This window comes from Gracilinanus agilis, chromosome 3, assembly GCF_016433145.1.
Source record: "Gracilinanus agilis isolate LMUSP501 chromosome 3, AgileGrace, whole genome shotgun sequence".
Lineage (NCBI taxonomy): Eukaryota > Metazoa > Chordata > Mammalia > Didelphimorphia > Didelphidae > Gracilinanus > Gracilinanus agilis.
In genome coordinates, this window is record NC_058132.1 from 591,451,585 (window position 1) to 591,469,852 (window position 18,268).

The window sequence follows — 18,268 nt, forward strand, 5'->3', positions numbered from 1 at the left end:
GCTGTATTAAAGGATAATCAACATGGAGGAGGCACTAGCATTAAGGGAGACCTAGAAAGGTTTCTTATAGAAAGTGGGATTGTTAGTTAGAACTTGAAGGAAGTCAGGGAAGCCAGGAGGCAGAGAGAAGGGAGAGAATTGCAGACATAGGGGAGAACCAGTGAAAATGCAGTCAGGAGATGAGTGTTTTGTTCAAGGAACATAGAGGTCAAAGTCGCTGCATTGCAGGAGTGGGTAGGAGTGAGTAAGGAAGGCTCCTTATTATATTATTATATTATTTGTAATGATATTATATAAAAGTATACAAAATATATTATATTATTTATATTACATATAATGATAATTTATAATTGTACATATATAGTGTTATATACTACATATTTTATAATGATCATATATGATGGTATATATTATATATTATGTGTTATATGTTATGTTATTTATATTATATATAATGATAAAATATAATTGCATATATATTATGTGTTATTATATATTATAATAGTATAAAAACTGGAAAGGTCTAAAGCTACTAGGTTATGAATGGTTTTGAACACCAAATAAAGGATTCAATATTTTACATTAGAGATGATTGGGAGTAACTAGAGATTATTGGATAATATGACTGGATCTACACTTTAGAAAGATCATTTTGACAATGATTGGAAGACTAACTGGAGTGAGAAAAGATTTTAAGTAAAGAAATGAAGGCTACAGAAGGCTTCTGCCATAGTCTAGACTCTAAGCGATGGCTATAACAGGGTAGCAGTGTCAGAGAGAAAAGGCCATATGCAAGAGATGTATAGAAGGTAAAATCAGTACGATTTGCAATGAATGGCATATGGGAAGTGAGAGTGAGGAGTCAAGGTTACTCTAGGAACCAAGGAGACTTGGGTTTTGGGAGTAAGTAATTGGGAAGATGATGGTACAGTTGGAACTAATAGGAGAGTTTGGAAGGAGGAAAGGTTTGGAGGAAAAGATAAGAAGTTCAGTTTTGACAAGTTGCATTTAAGATGTCTATGCAGTTCAAGATATCCAATGTGCAGTTGGAGATAAGAGGCTAGAGGTCAGTATAGAACAGTGATTCCCAAAGTGGGCACCACCGCCCCCTGGTGGGTGCTGCAGCGATCCAGTGAAGCGGTGATGGCCACAGGTGCATTTATCTTTCCTATTAATTGCTATTAAAATAAAAAAAAATAATTTCCAGGGGCACTAAGTAATACTTTTTCTGGAAAGGGGGAGGTAGGCCAAAAAAGTTTGGGAACCACCGGTATAGAAGTTAGGTCTGGATAGATTTGAGAATCATAAACTTAGATATGATCACTGAATCCATGAGAAATGATGAAATCAACCAGTGAAATAATATAGAGAGAGAAGAGAAAAGAGTCTAGGACATAACCATGGCGTATACCCAGAATTATTGGGCAAAACTTGGATAAAGATCCAATAAAGGTGGTTGATGAGGAGCAGTCATATGATTCAGAAAAAGTCATTAGATTTGGCAATTAAGAGAGTACTGGTGACTTTGGAGAGAATAGTTTAAGTTGAATAATAAGGTTGGAATACATACTGAAAAGAATTAAAAAGAGAGAGGAAAGGAAGTAAGAGGCATAGATTGTAGAAAGCCTTTTCCAGGAGTTTATTCACAAAAGGGAGAAGTGATTTTGGATCAATAGTTAATGGGGATGGATGAAAAAAATCTGGAAAAGCTACTATGATGAGGGGATTAGTGAGTGAATTAGGGAGGTGTGAAAGGATTGCCTTTCTGCAGTGAGGGCCCACTTGAAATTATAGAACAAAGTATAATGGATCATTCAGCACCATTTCATGATTTTATCCAGCTTTGTTCAGCAGCACTTAATTAGCAGTGAAGACAGTAGATGCTGTAAGTAATCTAAGGGTGAGACTTAGCAGAGTAAGATTGTTAATAGGATAAGAAGCTAAGGGACCCTTTATAGTGAAGGGAGGAGGAGAGTGAAGGATTGAATTGGTTCACAAAAGGGTAATGAAGGGAAAAGGAAATAAAAATAGCCAGTACCGAGCTGAAGGCCATGGAAAGAACTGAGGGTCTAAGGAATTGGAAGTCAGAGTGAGGAGGAAAAGGGATTGGATTACAAGGCAGAAGGAGAGTAGAATGACAATAGATTTTAGAGCTCATGAACATGGAAATGGTATGTTTGTGACTGATGGATGGCAAGATCAAAGTTATGACTATTTCTGTTTGCACCTTAAGTGGGATGGAGAAATAAGTTGTGAGGAAAGTGTTTGAGGGACAATTGTATATATGATAGAAGTCCTCTAATATGAAAGTGAGATTTGGGGAGGAAAGGAAGACTGATTCAGAGACTGAAGAAGGAATGTCCTAGAGATCAGTAGACAACAGCTACTAAAATTGCGAATGAGTGGTAGTTTTGGTTGAGTGAACTTTGAAGGAGAATAGATTACTGAATAGTGTAGAAGGTGAGCTCCGAAGAAATAATAGGGAGCCGCTAACCTTGACCAGTGAGTTGAGAGTAATGAGTGAAAAATGCAACCAGTGTGGAAAATAATGGCCAGAGAAGCTGGATCCACCAGGATAGAGTCAGATCTGAAAAGCCAAGAGAAGGAAGGAATGGGAAAGGAAAAGATTTAAGATAAAAGTAAATTTGCTACCTGTGGAGGAAGCCTGATTCCCTTTATAGTCCTCTTTCAAGCTCTCTCCATGGCACGTCCTTGGCTGTTCCTAGAGGTACTTCTTAGCATCATTTCCTGTTGAGGTTCAGAAGCCTTTTGTCTCCTTTCTGCTTCTTGCAGGGACCTGTTTCAGTCCAAGGACTACAGTTAGCATCATATAGTTAGGGGGAAAATCACCTTTAACTCTTTTGGACATGTTGTTTTCCATGATCAAACCCAATTCTGTGTGGTCCTGGGACTCAGGTTGTTATAGTCAAAGAAGGCCAAAAAAAGTTAAAATTGTAAAAAGATGTGCCTTGAATTCTAACACTGATATTCAGAGTAGAATGTGGCACTGGAGATAAAAGGATACAACAAAATTTTATTTTTACCTAAAAAGATGAAAAAGTTGTTTTATATTTTATGATAAAGAAATTTTATTAAAAGAACCCCTTTGCAAAATTTGTATTTCAACTATAGTTATTATTTTTTAAGAAATTCATTTGATTGTTTAATTTCTTTAGTTTTATTAATTAAAATGTCTTTATGGTTGAGTATTTAATAAATGTTCACCTTAAAACAAAATAAAATAAGATTTCCTGGGTGCACACCCTAAAGAAATGTTCTGTGCACGCCTTTGGAATTAACAGGCATGTCTCTACAGGGTTTGAGTTCCTCAGAGTTAAGCACAGTGTCAACCCGACCTTGGGAACAAACAACAAATGTTTTTTGGAGATGATAGTGATGTTAATATAGGGAATTTGGTTGTAATAACTGGACCCCTGAGAACTCTGACCTTGGAATTCCTCATAACTTTTCCCCAGATACAGCTTGGGTGGTTTTGGCTAATCAGTCTGGCAAATAATAGCCCAATTCCTCACCAATGCAACAATGATTATTTTGGGGAGGAAGGTCCATCAATTCTGTGTTGTTTTTTTTTTTTTGGTTGTTGTTTGTTTGTTTTAAACATTTAATCAAACCATAAAAGCAATGTGAATAACAAGAAGGAATTAAATAATGGAATGTTCTCTGTCCCCATATACAAAATGCACATAATCTCCCAGAAAGATTGGAAAGAAAACCCCCAGCAGAAACATCTGAGGGTGTGGGGAATGGATTTATTAGCATGTGGGTAGAAAGGACTGACAGAAAGCTGGCATTTATTTCCTCTTCTCCTCTTAGCCTTCTCTCAGTGCACAAAGTGAGAACAGAGTACAACCCCCTGAGGCCATTTTACTTTGGTTTCAGCTCAGACTTCTAGTTCTTTCTTCATGGAGTCAATTTCCTGGGTCTGCATCCTCCAGTGGGAGCTGAAGGACTGGTGTTCCCTGCTCAGTAGACTGTGTTCCCATTTTTGTCTACCTTCAGATCTCAGCTCCCAAATTAGCAAGAGCATTATAGTGCCCTATTTCCATGTCTTCCTCCTATCTCTTATTTTCCTCTCCTTTCTAAGTGGTTCCATTCTCTTCTATTTATCCTTTAACTAGTTCATGCCTCCTGATACTCTCCTGTAGGATTCTGACATCTTGGAGCCTCCTCAAATGAGGTGCTGTTCTCTTGCCTTGCCATTGTGTAAATTTAAAACCTCTTTGAAAAGCTCCTTTCAGAGCAATGTGACATGTCCTTAGTTACTCTATATTTTTAAGGTATACTGTACATTAAAAAATAACATTACTTGTTTCCCCCCAAAAAATTCCACTTGTCGATCAAATCAAATAAACAAAACTTTAAAATATAACTCACTTAAATTATTTTCAGAATCAATATAGATAACCATATTATGAAGCCAGACTTCATATTTCAACTTTTTGTTTCTCAAATGGATTATGGTATGGAAGTGTCTGTCCCCCAAAGTTAAAAAATAGCCATTGCCTTAGAGAAGAGTGCTACTGGTGCCTTTGGGGATTGCCCTGTTCCAACTATTTTATGGGAGGTGAAAAGGGTGATTCTGTTTTCCATGACTGGGCATAGCGATGTGCATGCTTGCATCTAAAGGAAAAAGAATGTGGCAAAACTACTGGACCTTGTCTTTTTGCTTATTCCTTTGATTCTATAGCCATACTACTTGTGGCTTCTATCTCTGGTGTGGGTGCCACCTCTTACCTCTGCTCCTCAACTGAATACTTTTTGTCCTTTGCTCCAGCTTTTGAACAGCCAACTCCATATATCTAGACTAAAAACCTTTAGTCCAGACAATTCTTCAGTGTCTTCCTGGTGGTGGGAGATTTCAGCCAAAGCCATGGAAGCCTTTTTCTCACACATACCACTCCTACTCCTATCCTGTAATAGGACCAGGAAAAAAAAAGTAGAATATTGTTCTACAATATAAAGTCTTGTGCTTAACTATTTTAATTCATTCTCTTTATATTTATTTTGCATATATTTCTATATCTTGTTGTTTTCCTTTTTAGAATATAAGTTCTTTGTGAACAGAGATTGTTTCATTCTTTGTATACAGTACCTGGTATATAGTAGATAAATAAGAAACAATCGTTAACAGATTTAATTGGCAATCCAATGGATAAACTTAACTTTGTCACTTTTTTAATGTTACATTGCAAATGTTGTTTAAAATTGACATCATCATTTCTTTTTAAGTGGATATATATATACATTTAGATAAATATTTAGAGGGAAGAAGTTTAGATCCAAAATTGACAGAATCTTTTTAAATGCACTCTAAATATTACCTGTATTTTTTAAAAATCAAAACCAGTGAAGTATAATCAGTTGAAAATTTAAGTCACAGGAGCTTAAAATGAAAACTTTAATAATCTACTGATGATCAGAACAGGAGAAGGTGGAGAGGCATCATTTGCCTTGAAATTCATTAACCTGGGATCTGTTTTGAAAATATTAACTCTCCACACTCATGGTCAACAAATGCCAGACATTCCAGACAACATGATGTCACTTAAATATGATTGGATATTACTTGTGAGAGAAAGATGCCATGAAGATGCACCTCCCCAGAAGACAATTCAAGTTTCTCCCCTTGGGAAGGACCAAGGTAATTTTTCATGGGACTTTTATCAGACTTTGAGCCAAGTGACACTCTTGAACTCTACTTCCTGAACCTGTTAAGATATGAAAAGGTAAAGACTGAATGAAGATGATAGAGAAATGTGCCTTTACTGGAGAACTTCCTGGGGAACACTGAGGAGAAAACTAAAGAGTGGTGGTTGCCCAGGTCCATGCCTGTTCCATCCCAATGACATCACATAGGATATCAATTAGTTCCTGTGAGTCTTGAGCTGAAAAGTGATATAAGCCCAGTAAGGAGATTTGAGTTGGAAAACTAGGTCTGATGCTAAACTCTTTCTCTCTTTCCTCTAAGCTAGCATTAATATGGAATTTTCAAGGTTTGCAAAGCATTTTTCATGTATTGTTTTATCTTATCTTTACAACAAGACTGGGAGGTAAGTGCTAGTATTATGCTTATTTTATAGATGTGGAAACTGAGGCACACAGTGGTTAAATGACTTGCCCAGTATTATATAGCTAATGAGTGTTTGAGGGAAGATTTGAAATGTTCTTCCTAAATCCAGGTTAAGTCTTCTATCCACTGAGCCATCTAGCTATTTCTTAACTAGATGTGTGACCATGAGCAAGCCACATGACCTTACTGAGCTTCAGTTATTCCATCTGTAAAATGAAGCTAATGCATTTGTGCTAGCCGCCTCACTGGATTGGTGTAGGAAGATCATTTTATAAAGGTTAAATTGCTCTATTACATGAGTTATTGCTCTTATTTTTATTGCTTATCCTATTGCCATGAAAACTCCAGGTGGCTTGACATCTTGAGGACTTTCTTGGTCTAGAAGAGGAAGTATTCTGTCCTTATCCTCAATCAGAATGGTATTGTCACTATGAATTGGGAAGGGTAAAGGAAAGGTAGAAGCAATGGAAAATCCGTAACCATCTAGATAGCTTGAGAAAAGGAAATTGTGTCATGAAGTATGACAGTCAATTGATCAATGCAAGTTCTTTGTACTTCCATCTTTCCCATCTATCCTTCTGGATTCTGGTATATATACATATATTTATTATTGTTCCCCATACATAAAAATATCCCCCAATGTCATAAGTTCCAAGTAATATATATAAACCAGAATCCAGAAGGATACACACACGTGTGTGAATTATATAATAATATATAATAAGTCATGTATTTTATGTATACACAATATGTATATAAATGCAATATATGACCTCAGAGTCTCCTCAAGAGAAGGGAGAGGATAGAACATTCAAATCTCTTTTTTTATTTAGATTTCTAAATTTATTTGATTATTGAAGGAGACAGAGGCAGTGATTTGACAATTTCCTACTCTGAAGCAATATCACCACCCTTGATTTTCACAACTTATAAAAAATAACTTCTAGAGGTACTTGTTTCTTTGTATTTTTTTACTAGAATTTCCTACTTTTCTTCCTAGAAACAGCTAGGTGGCACAGTAGAGAGAGCACTACACAGTTGGAGTTTGGAAGACTCTTGCTCATGTCCTGAGTCAGACACTACCCTGGACAAATTGCTTCATTTTTCTTATCTGTAAAATGAGGATAATAATTTTGCCATCTTTGCATACTGAGTAATATGCAAACTTTAAATTGATATTTAAATATTAATTATTATTATTATTAGAAATTTAAATTTTAACCTTTAAGATGTTAATAAATAGTGAGGAGAGAAGACTAAGAGGAATAAAAACAATAGGAAAAATACAAAAGGACAGAAGATAAAAGGCTTTGAAATAGGGAGATGATCTGGAGACAAACAGGTGAAGTTTAATTTTTTTAAATTAAAAAATTTTCATAAACAAGAATCTATTTTTTCTTCTCTTTCTCTTTTATCTCTTTCCCCATTCATAACGGAAAAATACAAACAAACAAATACAAACAGAACCCCTTTTGTATATCTGCAGATCTAGAATTTTGGAGTCTTTTCAGGTTTTGTTTGTTATCTATGTAACAAAAAAATTGTCCCTAATGTCATAAATCAAAAGTAAATATCAGACACTAGTCTTCTTTTTTCATTCACTCTTCTTTAATGTTTGCCATTGGCTGGTGCCATTTTATCATTATTTCAATTTTAGCCTTGGCTCTAGTTCATTGCACAAACACTCCAACTTTAGTACTATATAATATAGAACAGTATTCTTGGACTTTGGTAGCTAGGTAGCATAATGGGTAGATTACTACAGCTGGCGTTAGGAATCCCAAGTTCAAATTTAGCCTTAGACACCTACTAGCTATGCTCTAGGCAAGTCACTTAACTACATTATCTACTTGAGTTTTCTTAACTCTAAAGTTAGAATAATAATAGCACCTACCTTGCAGAGTTTTTGTGAGGATCAAATGAGATAATATTTGGAAAGTGCTTAACACAATGTCTATCACCTTGCTATTGAATTGTGTCCAAATTTTGGTGGCCACATGGACCATAGCACACCAATGCTATCTGTGGGGTTTCTTGGCAAAGATATTGGAGTGGTTTGCCATTTTAGTGGATTAAGGCAAATAGATAAGTGATTTATCCAGGGTGTCATAGCTAATAAGTGTCTGAGGTTAGATTTGAAGTCAGGTCTTCTTGACTCCAGACCCAGTGTACTATCCACCGAGTAGTCTAACTTCCTATCACATAGAAGTGCTTAATAAATATTTGATCCCTTGTTTCTCCCCGTTTCTTTTTATATGTCCTGTCAAAGTATCTCTCAGCCTTCCACCTTTAACCACTGGTTCTCTTAAGCTACTGTATTCAAGCTTCCCCACATTCTCTACCTTTTCTATAAGTGTTCCTTTTACTTACTTTATGTTACAGGAAACCTGGGCTTCCCATTGAAATCTTTCTTCTGAACTAGAGATGTGCTGGAGCCAGCTCAAACCAGCTCTCAGGAGAGCTGAATTATTGATTTTTTTTTGTGTGTGTGAACATTTACATCCTGGATATCATCAAACAAGGGTTTCATTTATTGTTTTCTTGATTGTCTAGACTTAAGAAAGAGATGTAAGACATATCAATAATCAAGATGAAACTTAAAAGCATACTTCCCCCGACAGAGTCGCTGTTAAACATTTACCTGCAGATCACATTTCTAAATCTCTAAAAGTAGAGGCACCTTCTTTTCCCATTTACCCTGATTAACTGATAGAGGCAGAACTGTAGGGATATTTCTTGCTACCTACAGTAACTTCTAGACCCAGATGTGTGTGTGTGTGTGTGTGTGTGTGTGTGTGTGTGTGTGTGTGTTAGAATTGATGCTAAAGAGAAGGTAAGAGCTTAAAAAAAGAGAGAAGGAGGGAGTGAACCTTGCCAGGTTGCAAGTGGTAAGGGGCTATTTAGGATTGAGACTGAGAGAAAACAAGGAGACATGATCATATCAAGGTCAGAATGATGGAGGACCAGTTCAGATGGAGAACTAGGAACAGCCCTGGGGAAGATTGAGAGGGTGCTCAACAAAATGTGTATGTCTACATGGCTTCCTTTGAATGGAGAGCTGATAGGCAGTGACTGTACTCCTCTCTGCCTCTGAAAAGAATCAACTTGCCAGAAGAAGAGAGCTTGAAATGCCTCCTCTTGACTCTGCAGTTGAGCTTTGTGACTAATGGGAAGATTTAGGCTATCTGATATTTCTCTGTCCTCCACTGGAAATCTTTCTTCCTTCAACCTCCTGCCTTCTTTCTTTTATGGCTAAGAAATTTCTTACTCTTTATGAAGTTAATCCTTATAACTGTTGTAATATTTGACCTTATTTTTGATCCTATTTCCTCCCAGCTCCTCTGAATCCTTCATCTTTCAATTAGCTCCCCTTTCTTGCATCTTCAGTTTTCCTCTTCTTTAGCTATTTCCCTTTACCTGTAATAGTTATTGCCTCTTTGCTAGCCTAAAAACAACAACAAATCAACCTTTGCTTCAGTTTTCTGGTTCTTCTTGAATTACCTAAACCGCCTTTCTTCTTTCATTGCCAGGATTCCCAAAATTAATTATGTTCAATGATTTCACTTCTTTATCGTCATTATTTCTCTATACAACACCATGTAATCTGGTTTCCATTCCACTATTCTGTTGAAACTGCTTCCTTAAAGGTCATCAGTGACAGATCTCCAGATTTAATGGCCTTTTATTAATTTTTTGAATTTCTTGACTTCTCTTTGAGCCCACTCCTCACCCCTTTAAAAAAACCAACAACTCTTTACCTTCTGTCTTAGAATCAACACTAAGTATTGGTTCCAAGGCAGAAGCATGTTAAGGGTTAGGCAATGGGTGTTAAGTGACTTGCCCAGGATCACACAGCTAGGAAATGTTTGAGTCCAGATTTGAACCCAGGACCTCCTATCTCTAGACCTGGCTCTCTATACTTTTAGCCACTTAGCTATCTCCTACTCCCTTCTTTTTGAAACTCCCTTCCCTTGACTCCCTTAGTTCTCTTCTAGCTTTGTAATCACTTCATATTTGTCTTTTTCATTTTGTTCAATGTATGATTACTCACCAGTCAATGTTCTTGGAGTGCCTAGCCCATCCCACAAAGGTCATTTACTGTAGCTTTGAAGTGATCCAGGAGGCAGGAGGTGGGTATGATGATGGGGAAAGGGAGAGGGTATTCTCATTGACATTTGTGGCAGTTGGTGCTATGGGTAATCAGGTCACAATGAGGTTATAATTGCCCTGAGCACTCAAGCTCAGAAAGGAGAGGTGGTGACTGGATAGAGGATCATAGTATCATAAAATTTGAGAGATGGAAAGGGCATCTGTGACCACATTATCCAAGCTGTACACAAAAAAGAACCCATGCTACACCTCACAAATGGTCATCTAGACCCCATTTAAAGATCTCTCCAAGGAGAGGTAACCCATCACCTCATGAAGTAGTCAGTACCACTTTGAAATAGCTCAAAATGGTTGCAATTTTTCTTCTGACAATTACCCTAAATTTGCCTCTTTCCACATTTTACTCATTGCTTCTGGTCCTCTCCTCTGGAGCTGAACAGAACAAATCTGATCGCTCTTATGACAGCCCTGCAAAATCCTGAATGTAGCTCTTCCTGAATTTTCTCTTCTCTAGGATAAACACTCAGTTCCTTCATCCAATGCTTGTAACATATAGACTCAAGATCCTTCACAACCCTTTTAACACAACTCTGGACATTCTCCAGTTTATCAATGTCCTTCATAAACTACACTGTTTGGAACTGAAATGATTTTACAGATGAGGTCTGCCAAGGGCAGAGTAAGGTTGGACTATCACCTCCCCACTGTCACTTTTAATGCAACTCACATTCACATTCGCTTTTCTGGCTGCCACATCCCAATTAGTGACTCATACTAGCTTATCGTTGGCTAAAACTTCAAAATCTTTTCTTTTTAGAACAACAACTGTCTGACCATGTGTTCCCCACCTTAAGCTTGTAAAAGTTGCTCTTTTGTACTTAAGTGCAAGATGTTACAATTATCAATGCTTATTTCATCCTCTTTTATTCAGTCCAACACTGGTCTGTCAAGATCCTTTGGGATCATGATTTTATCATCCATTGTGATAGCTATTACTCTTATTTTGGCATCATTGGCAGTTTTGATGACTATACCATCTATGCCTTTATTTGAAGCCCTTGATCAAATTGTTAAATAACCAAAGGCTAAACACAGACCCCAAGGTACTCTACTGTGGGCTTCTTGCCATGTTGTGATTTAAGTATTAAGAATTATTATTTGAGTAAAGTAGCCTAAACAGTTCTGAATCCATTTGATCGTATTACTGTCAAATCCATATCTCTCAGCCTCAAACACTTTGCCAAAATCTTGATGCTCAAAGGACAGGAAAATGGTAACAAATATGCATCTTCTCTTCCAACAGATGGTGAGATGAGATGCAGACAGGTTGCATTATGCACCCCTCTACTATGTTTTCTTGGGTACTAGATATTTATTATTCCAGGTTTCCACATTTAGTCAACCTTTGCTATTTTTTTAAAACATTTATTAATATTCATTTTTAACATGGTTACATGATTCATGCTCCTACTTTCCCCTTCACCCCCCGCACTCCCCCCATCCATGGCCGATGCACATTTCCACTAGTTTTGTCATGTGTCCTTGATCAAGACCTACTTCCAAATTGTTGGTAGTTGCATTGGTGTGGTAGTTTCGAGTCCACACCCTCAATCATGTCCACCTCGAGCCATGCGTTCAAGCAGTTGTTTTTCTTATATGTTTCCTCTCCTGCAGTCCTTCCTCTGAATGTGGGCAGTGTTCTTTACCATAGATCCCTCAGAATTGTCCTGGGTCATTGCATTGCTGCTGGTACAGAAGCCCATTACATTCAATTTTACCATAGTATATCAGTCTCTGTGTACAGTGTTCTTCTGGCTCTGCTCCTTTCGCTCTGCATCAGTTCCCGGAGGTCTCTCCAGTTTCCCTGGAACTCCTCCAGTTTATTATTCCTTTTAGCACAATAGTATTCCATCACCTGCATATACCACAATTTGTTCAGCCATTCCCCAATTGAAGGACATACCCTCCTTTTCCAGTTTGTTGCCACCACAAAAAGCGCAGCTATAAATATTTTCTTACAAGTCTGTTTATCTATGATCTCTTTGGGGTACAAACCCAACAATGGTATGGCTGGATCAAAGGGTAGGCAGTCTTTTATAGCCCTTTGAGCATGATTCCAAATTGCCAGCCAGAATGGCTGGATCAGTTCACAACTCTACCAGCAATGCATTAATGTCCCAATTTTGCCACATCCCCTCCAGCATTCATTACTCTCCCCTTCTTTCATTTTAGCCAATCTGCTAGGTGTGAGGTGATACCTCAGAGTTGTTTTGATTTGCATTGCTCTAATTATTAGAGATTTGGAACACTTTCTCATGTGCTTATTGATACTTTTGATTTCTTTACCTGAAAATTGCCTATCCATGTGTCTTGCCCATTTATCAATTGGGGAATGGCTTGATTTTTTATACAATTGCTTTAACTCCTTGTATATTTGAGTAATTAGACCCTTGTCAGAGTTTGTCGTTATAAAGATTTTTTCCCAATTTGTTGTTTTCCTTCTGATTTTGACTACATTGTTTTTGTTTGTACAGAAGCTTTTTAGTTTAATATAATCAAAACCATTTAATTTATATTTTGTAATTTTCTCTAACTCTTGCTTGGTTTTAAAGTCTTCCCTTTCCCATAGATCTGACAAGTATACTATTCTGTGTTCACTTAACTTATTTATAGTTTCCCTCTTTATATTCAAGTCATTCACCCATTCTGAATTTATCTTGGTGTAGGGTGTGAGATGTTGATCTAAACCTAATCTCTCCCATATTGTTTTCCAAATTTCCCAGCAGTTTTTGTCAAATAGTGGATTCATGTCCCAAAAGTTGGGCTCTTTGGGTTTATCATACACTGTCTTGCTGATGTCATTTACCCCAAGTCTATTCCATTGATCCTCCCCTCTGTCTCTTAGCCAGTATCATATTGTTTTGATGACTGCTGCTTTATAGTATAGTTTAATATCTGGTACTGCTAGGCCCCCTTCCTTCACATTTTTTTTCATTATTTCCCTTGATATTCTTGATCTTTTGTTATTCCAAATGAAATTTGTTATAGTTTTTTCTAATTCAGTAAAGAAGTTTTTTGGTAGCTTGATAGGTATGGCACTAAATAGGTAAATTAATTTGGGTAGAATTGTCATTTTTATTATGTTAGCTCGTCCTACCCATGAGCAATCAATGGCTTTCCAATTGTATAGATCCAGTTTTATGTGTTTGGAAAGTGTTTTGTAGTTGTTTTCATATAATTGCTGTGTTTGTTTTGGTAGGTATATTCCTAAGTATTTTATATTGTCTAGCGTGATTTTAAATGGTGTTTCTCTTTCTACTTCTTGCTGCTCAAGTGTGTTGGAAATGTATAGAAATGCTGACGATTTATGTGCATTTATTTTGTATCCTGCAACTTTGCTAAAGTTGTTGATTATTTCTACAAGCTTCTTAGTTGATTCTCTAGGATTTTTTAAGTAGACCATCATATCATCTGCAAAGAGTGATAGCTTAGTCTCCTCCTTGCCTATTTTGATACCTTCAATTTCTTTTTCTTCTCTAATTGCAACTGCTAGTGTTTCTAGTACTATGTTGAATAATAGAGGTGATAATGGGCATCCTTGTTTTACTCCTGATCTTATTGGGAAGGCTTCTAATTTATCCCCATTGCATATGATGTTTGTTGATGGTTTTAGGTATATACTGTTTATTATTTTTAGGAAAGGTCCTTCTATTCCTATACTTTTCAGTGTTTTCAATAGGAATGGATGCTGTAATTTGTCAAAGGCTTTTCAGCATCTATTGAGATAATCATGTGATTTTTGTTTGTTAGACTGTTGATATGGTCAATTATGTGGATGGTTTTCCTAATGTTGAACCATCTTTGCATTCCTGGTATAAATCCCACCTCAGTGGATGATCTTCTTAATTACTTGCTGGAGTCTCTTTGCTAATATTCTATTTAAGATTTTTGCATCTATGTTCATTAGGGAGATGGGTCTGTAGTTTTCTTTCTCTGTTTTTGATCTCCCTGGCTTTGGAATTAGTACCATATTTGTGTCATAAAAGGAATTTGGTAGGACTCCTTTTTTGCTTATCATATCAAATAATTTGTGTAGTATTGGGATTATTTGCTCTTTGAATGTCTGATAGAATTCACTTGTGAATCCATCAGGCCCTGGAGATTTTTTCTTAGGGAGTTCTTTGATGGCTTGTTCAATTTCTTTTTCTGATATGGGATTATTTAGGTATTCTATTTCTTCTGCTGTTAATCTAGGCAGTTTATATTTTTGTAAATATTCGTCCATATCTCCTAAATTGTTATATTTATTGCCATATAATTGGGCAAAATATTTTTTAATGATTTCCTTAATTTCCCCTTCCTTAGAGGTGAGGTCTCCCTTTTCATCTTTGATACTGTCAATTTGGTTTTCTTCTTTCCTTTTTTTTTATTAGATTGACCAGTACTTTGTCTATTTTATCTGTTTTTTCAAAGTACTAACTTCCAGTCTTATTTATTAATTCAATAGTTCTTTTACTTTCGATTTTATTAATTTCTCCCTTGGTTTTTAGTATTTCTAATTTAATTTTCATCTGGGGATTTTTAATTTGCTCGATTTCTAATTTTTTGAGTTGCATGCCCAATTCATTGATCTCTGCCCTCCTTAATTTGTTAATATATGCACTCAAGGATATAAATTTACCCCTGAGTACTGCCTTGGCTGCATCCCACAGAGTTTGGTAGGATGTCTCATCATTGTCATTTTCTTCCATGAAATTGTTGATTGTTTCTATGATTCCTTCTTTGACAAATTGGTTTTGGAGAATCATATTATTTAATTTCCAATTAGTTTTTGATTTTCCTGTCCAGGTGCCCTTACTAATTATTATTTTTATTGCATTATGATCTGAGAAGGTTACATTTATTATTTCTGCTCTTTTGCATTTGTTTGCAATGATTCTATGCCCTATAACATGGTCAATCTTTGTGAATGTGCCATGTGCAGCTGAAAAGAAGGCGCATTCCTTTTTGTCCCTATTTATTTTTCTCCACATATCAATTAAATCTAATTTTTCTAGGACTTCATTCACCTCTCTTACCTCTTTCTTATTTATTTTCCGGTTTGATTTATCTAGATCTGAAAGAGGAATATTTAGATCTCCCACTAGTATGGTTTTACTATCTATTTCCTTCTTGAGCTCTGCCAGTTTCTCCTTTATGAATTTGGGTGCTATGCCACTTGGTGCATACATATTGAGCAGTGTTATTTCCTCATTGTTTATACTGCCTTTAATCAGGATGTAATGACCTTCCCTGTCTTTTTTAATCATATCTATTTTTACTTTGGCTTTGTCAGAAATCATATTAGCCACTCCTGCCTTCTTTTTCTCATTTGAGGCCCAAAAGATTTTGCTCAAACCCTGAACCTTAAACTTGTGTATGTCCAACCGTCTCATATGTGTTTCTTGTAGACAACATATGGTAGGATTTTGGTTTCTAATCCACTCTGCTATTTGCTTCCGTTTTATGAGCGAATTCATCCCATTCACATTCAGAGTTATAATCATCAGTTGTGCATTTGCTGACATTTTCAAATCCTCCCCCAATCCTACCCCTTCTCCTTAAGCTATTTCCTTTAAAACCAGTGGTTTGCTATTAAGACCCTATCCCTTATCCCCTCCCTTGATTAACTTCCCTTTCTACCCCCTCCCTTATTTTTCCCCCTCTTTTTGTTTTTAAAGGCCTTATGAATTCCCTCTCCCTTCTTCTCCCCTCCCTTTTTTTGACCTCCGCACTCCCCTCTTTCCCTTGGTTTATCCCTTCTGACTTTCTCAGAAGGGTTAGATAAGAGTTTTATGTCCCAATGGATAATATAGCTACTCTTCCCTCTCCGGGTTGATTACACTGAGAGTAAGGTTTGATTATTACCTCTTTATGCTCTCTTCCTCTCCTTCTTATAATAGTATTTGTCCCCTCTCTCTCCCATGCCCTCTTTGTGTGTAATATAATATCCTCTTTTTCTTATTCACTCAAGTTTCTCTTGGTGTCCCCTGCTATTCACCCCCTCTTTCCCATCCCCCATGTCATCTTAGATTATTTAGTGTTCCACCCTCACCCTGTGAATTATTCTTCTGATTACTATAATAGTGAATACTATAATAGTGAATAGAGTTCACTACAGAGAATTATACATAACATTTCTCTACATAGGAATACAGATAATTAGATCTCACTGAGGCCCTTAAAAAGGCAAATTTAAAAATTATAAGTTTTCTTTCTTTCCCCTCTGTATCTTATTTACCTTTTCATGTTTCTCTCGATTTTTGTGGTTGGATATCAAACTTTCCATTTAGCCCTGGTCTTTTCTGTACAAATACCTGGAATTCTTCAATTTTGTTGAATGCCCATACTTTCCCCTGGAAATATATAGTCAATTTTGATGGGTAGTTGATCCGTGGTTACAGGCCCAGATCTCTTGCCTTTCTGAATATCGTATTCCAAGCCTTGCGATCTTTTAGTGTGGAGGCTGCCAGATCCTGTGTGATCCTGATTGGTGCTCCTTGATATTTGAATTGTCTCTTTCTGGCTTCTTGTGAGATTTTTTCTTTTGCTTGGAAACTCTTGAATTTGGTAATTTTATTCCTGGGCGTTTTCTTATCTGGATCGAATGTTGCGGGTGTTCTATGGATCCTTTCAATGTCTATATTGCCCTCTTGTTGTAGGACTTCAAAGCAGTTTTACTGAATAATTTCTGTTAGTATGGTTTCCAGGTTTCTATTAATTTCTGGTTTTTCTGGAAGACCAATGATTCTCAAGTTGTCTCTTCTAGACCGGTTTTCTTGGTCTGTCACTCTCTCATTGAGATATTTCATGTTTCCTTCTATTTTTTCAGTCTTTTGACTTTGTTTTATTTGTTCTTGTTGTCTTGAGAGATCATTAGCTTCTAATTGCTCAATTCTAGCCTTTAGGGATTGGTTTTCGGCTATAATCTTCTAGTTTTTGGCTATAATCTTCTGGTATTCCTTTTCAATCTGGTCATTTCTGGTGTTCAATTTGCTTATCAGTTCATTTGGTTTCTGAGCCTCACTTTCCAATTGCAAGATTCTACCTTTTAAACTGTTATTTTCTTGCCAGATCTCTTCCATTTTCCTCAAAATCTCAGTTTTGAATTCTTCCATAGCTTATGAGGAGTTTTCCTTATTTGAGGAGGGTCCGGATGCTTGTTTGTTCTCCTCCTCTGTTTGCTCGATTGTCTGGATTTTCTCTGTGTAAAAGTTGTCGAGTGTTAAAGACTTCTTTTTCTTGTTAATCTTTCTCTTCTGAACTTTCTGAGACTGGGTAGCCATCGTTAGCCCAGCAGCTTCTCAGGTTTATCCTCGCGCTCAGGGTCTGTCCGCTGTCTTTTGGCTCATGAGGTCTGAGTTCTGGTTTTTTCCAAGGTCAAGCCCCCTGGTGGACCCCCTTGCTTGATCCTCTGCCAGAGGTTTCTTTACAAGTCTCAGGGCGCTGCTTCCACAGTCGTATACCCGTCTGCACTGGTTTCCCACTCATGGTTTCAGAGCCTTAGCTCGCGGCTGTGTCTGCCTCCAACTGTGCCTGCAACCGCGGCTGCGCTCTGCTCCCACACTCTGTACCCTGCGTCTGCGCTCTGTGTCCTGCTCCCATGCTCAGAGTTCGTGTGCGTTCTTTAGCTTTTTGGGGTCCTAAATCTTGCTACTCTCAGGAACAGGCCCCGGAGCTGCCAATGACTCGATGGGTGCCCCGAACTTGCTCTATTTCTTTTTAGCTGGCTTTGGCGTTATAGGTGGTGTGTGTGGAGGGGGTGGGGGTGGGGTGGTTGCTCAGCCCGCTATTTAGTGATAGCTTTTTCACCCCTTTATAGCATGGAAATGCCCGATTCCACGTACCTTCCACGCTGTGCCCTGTTGTGGGGTTCCTCCGTTAGTCTGGACTTGTTTTTATGTCCCCTTGAGGAGTTTTGTGTGTTTCAGTCAGGAGAGGTTAAGAGCTGCTTCTTACTCTGCCGCCATCTTAACCCGGAACCTCCAACCTTTGCTATTTGAAAGAAGATAGATTTAGATTCACCTT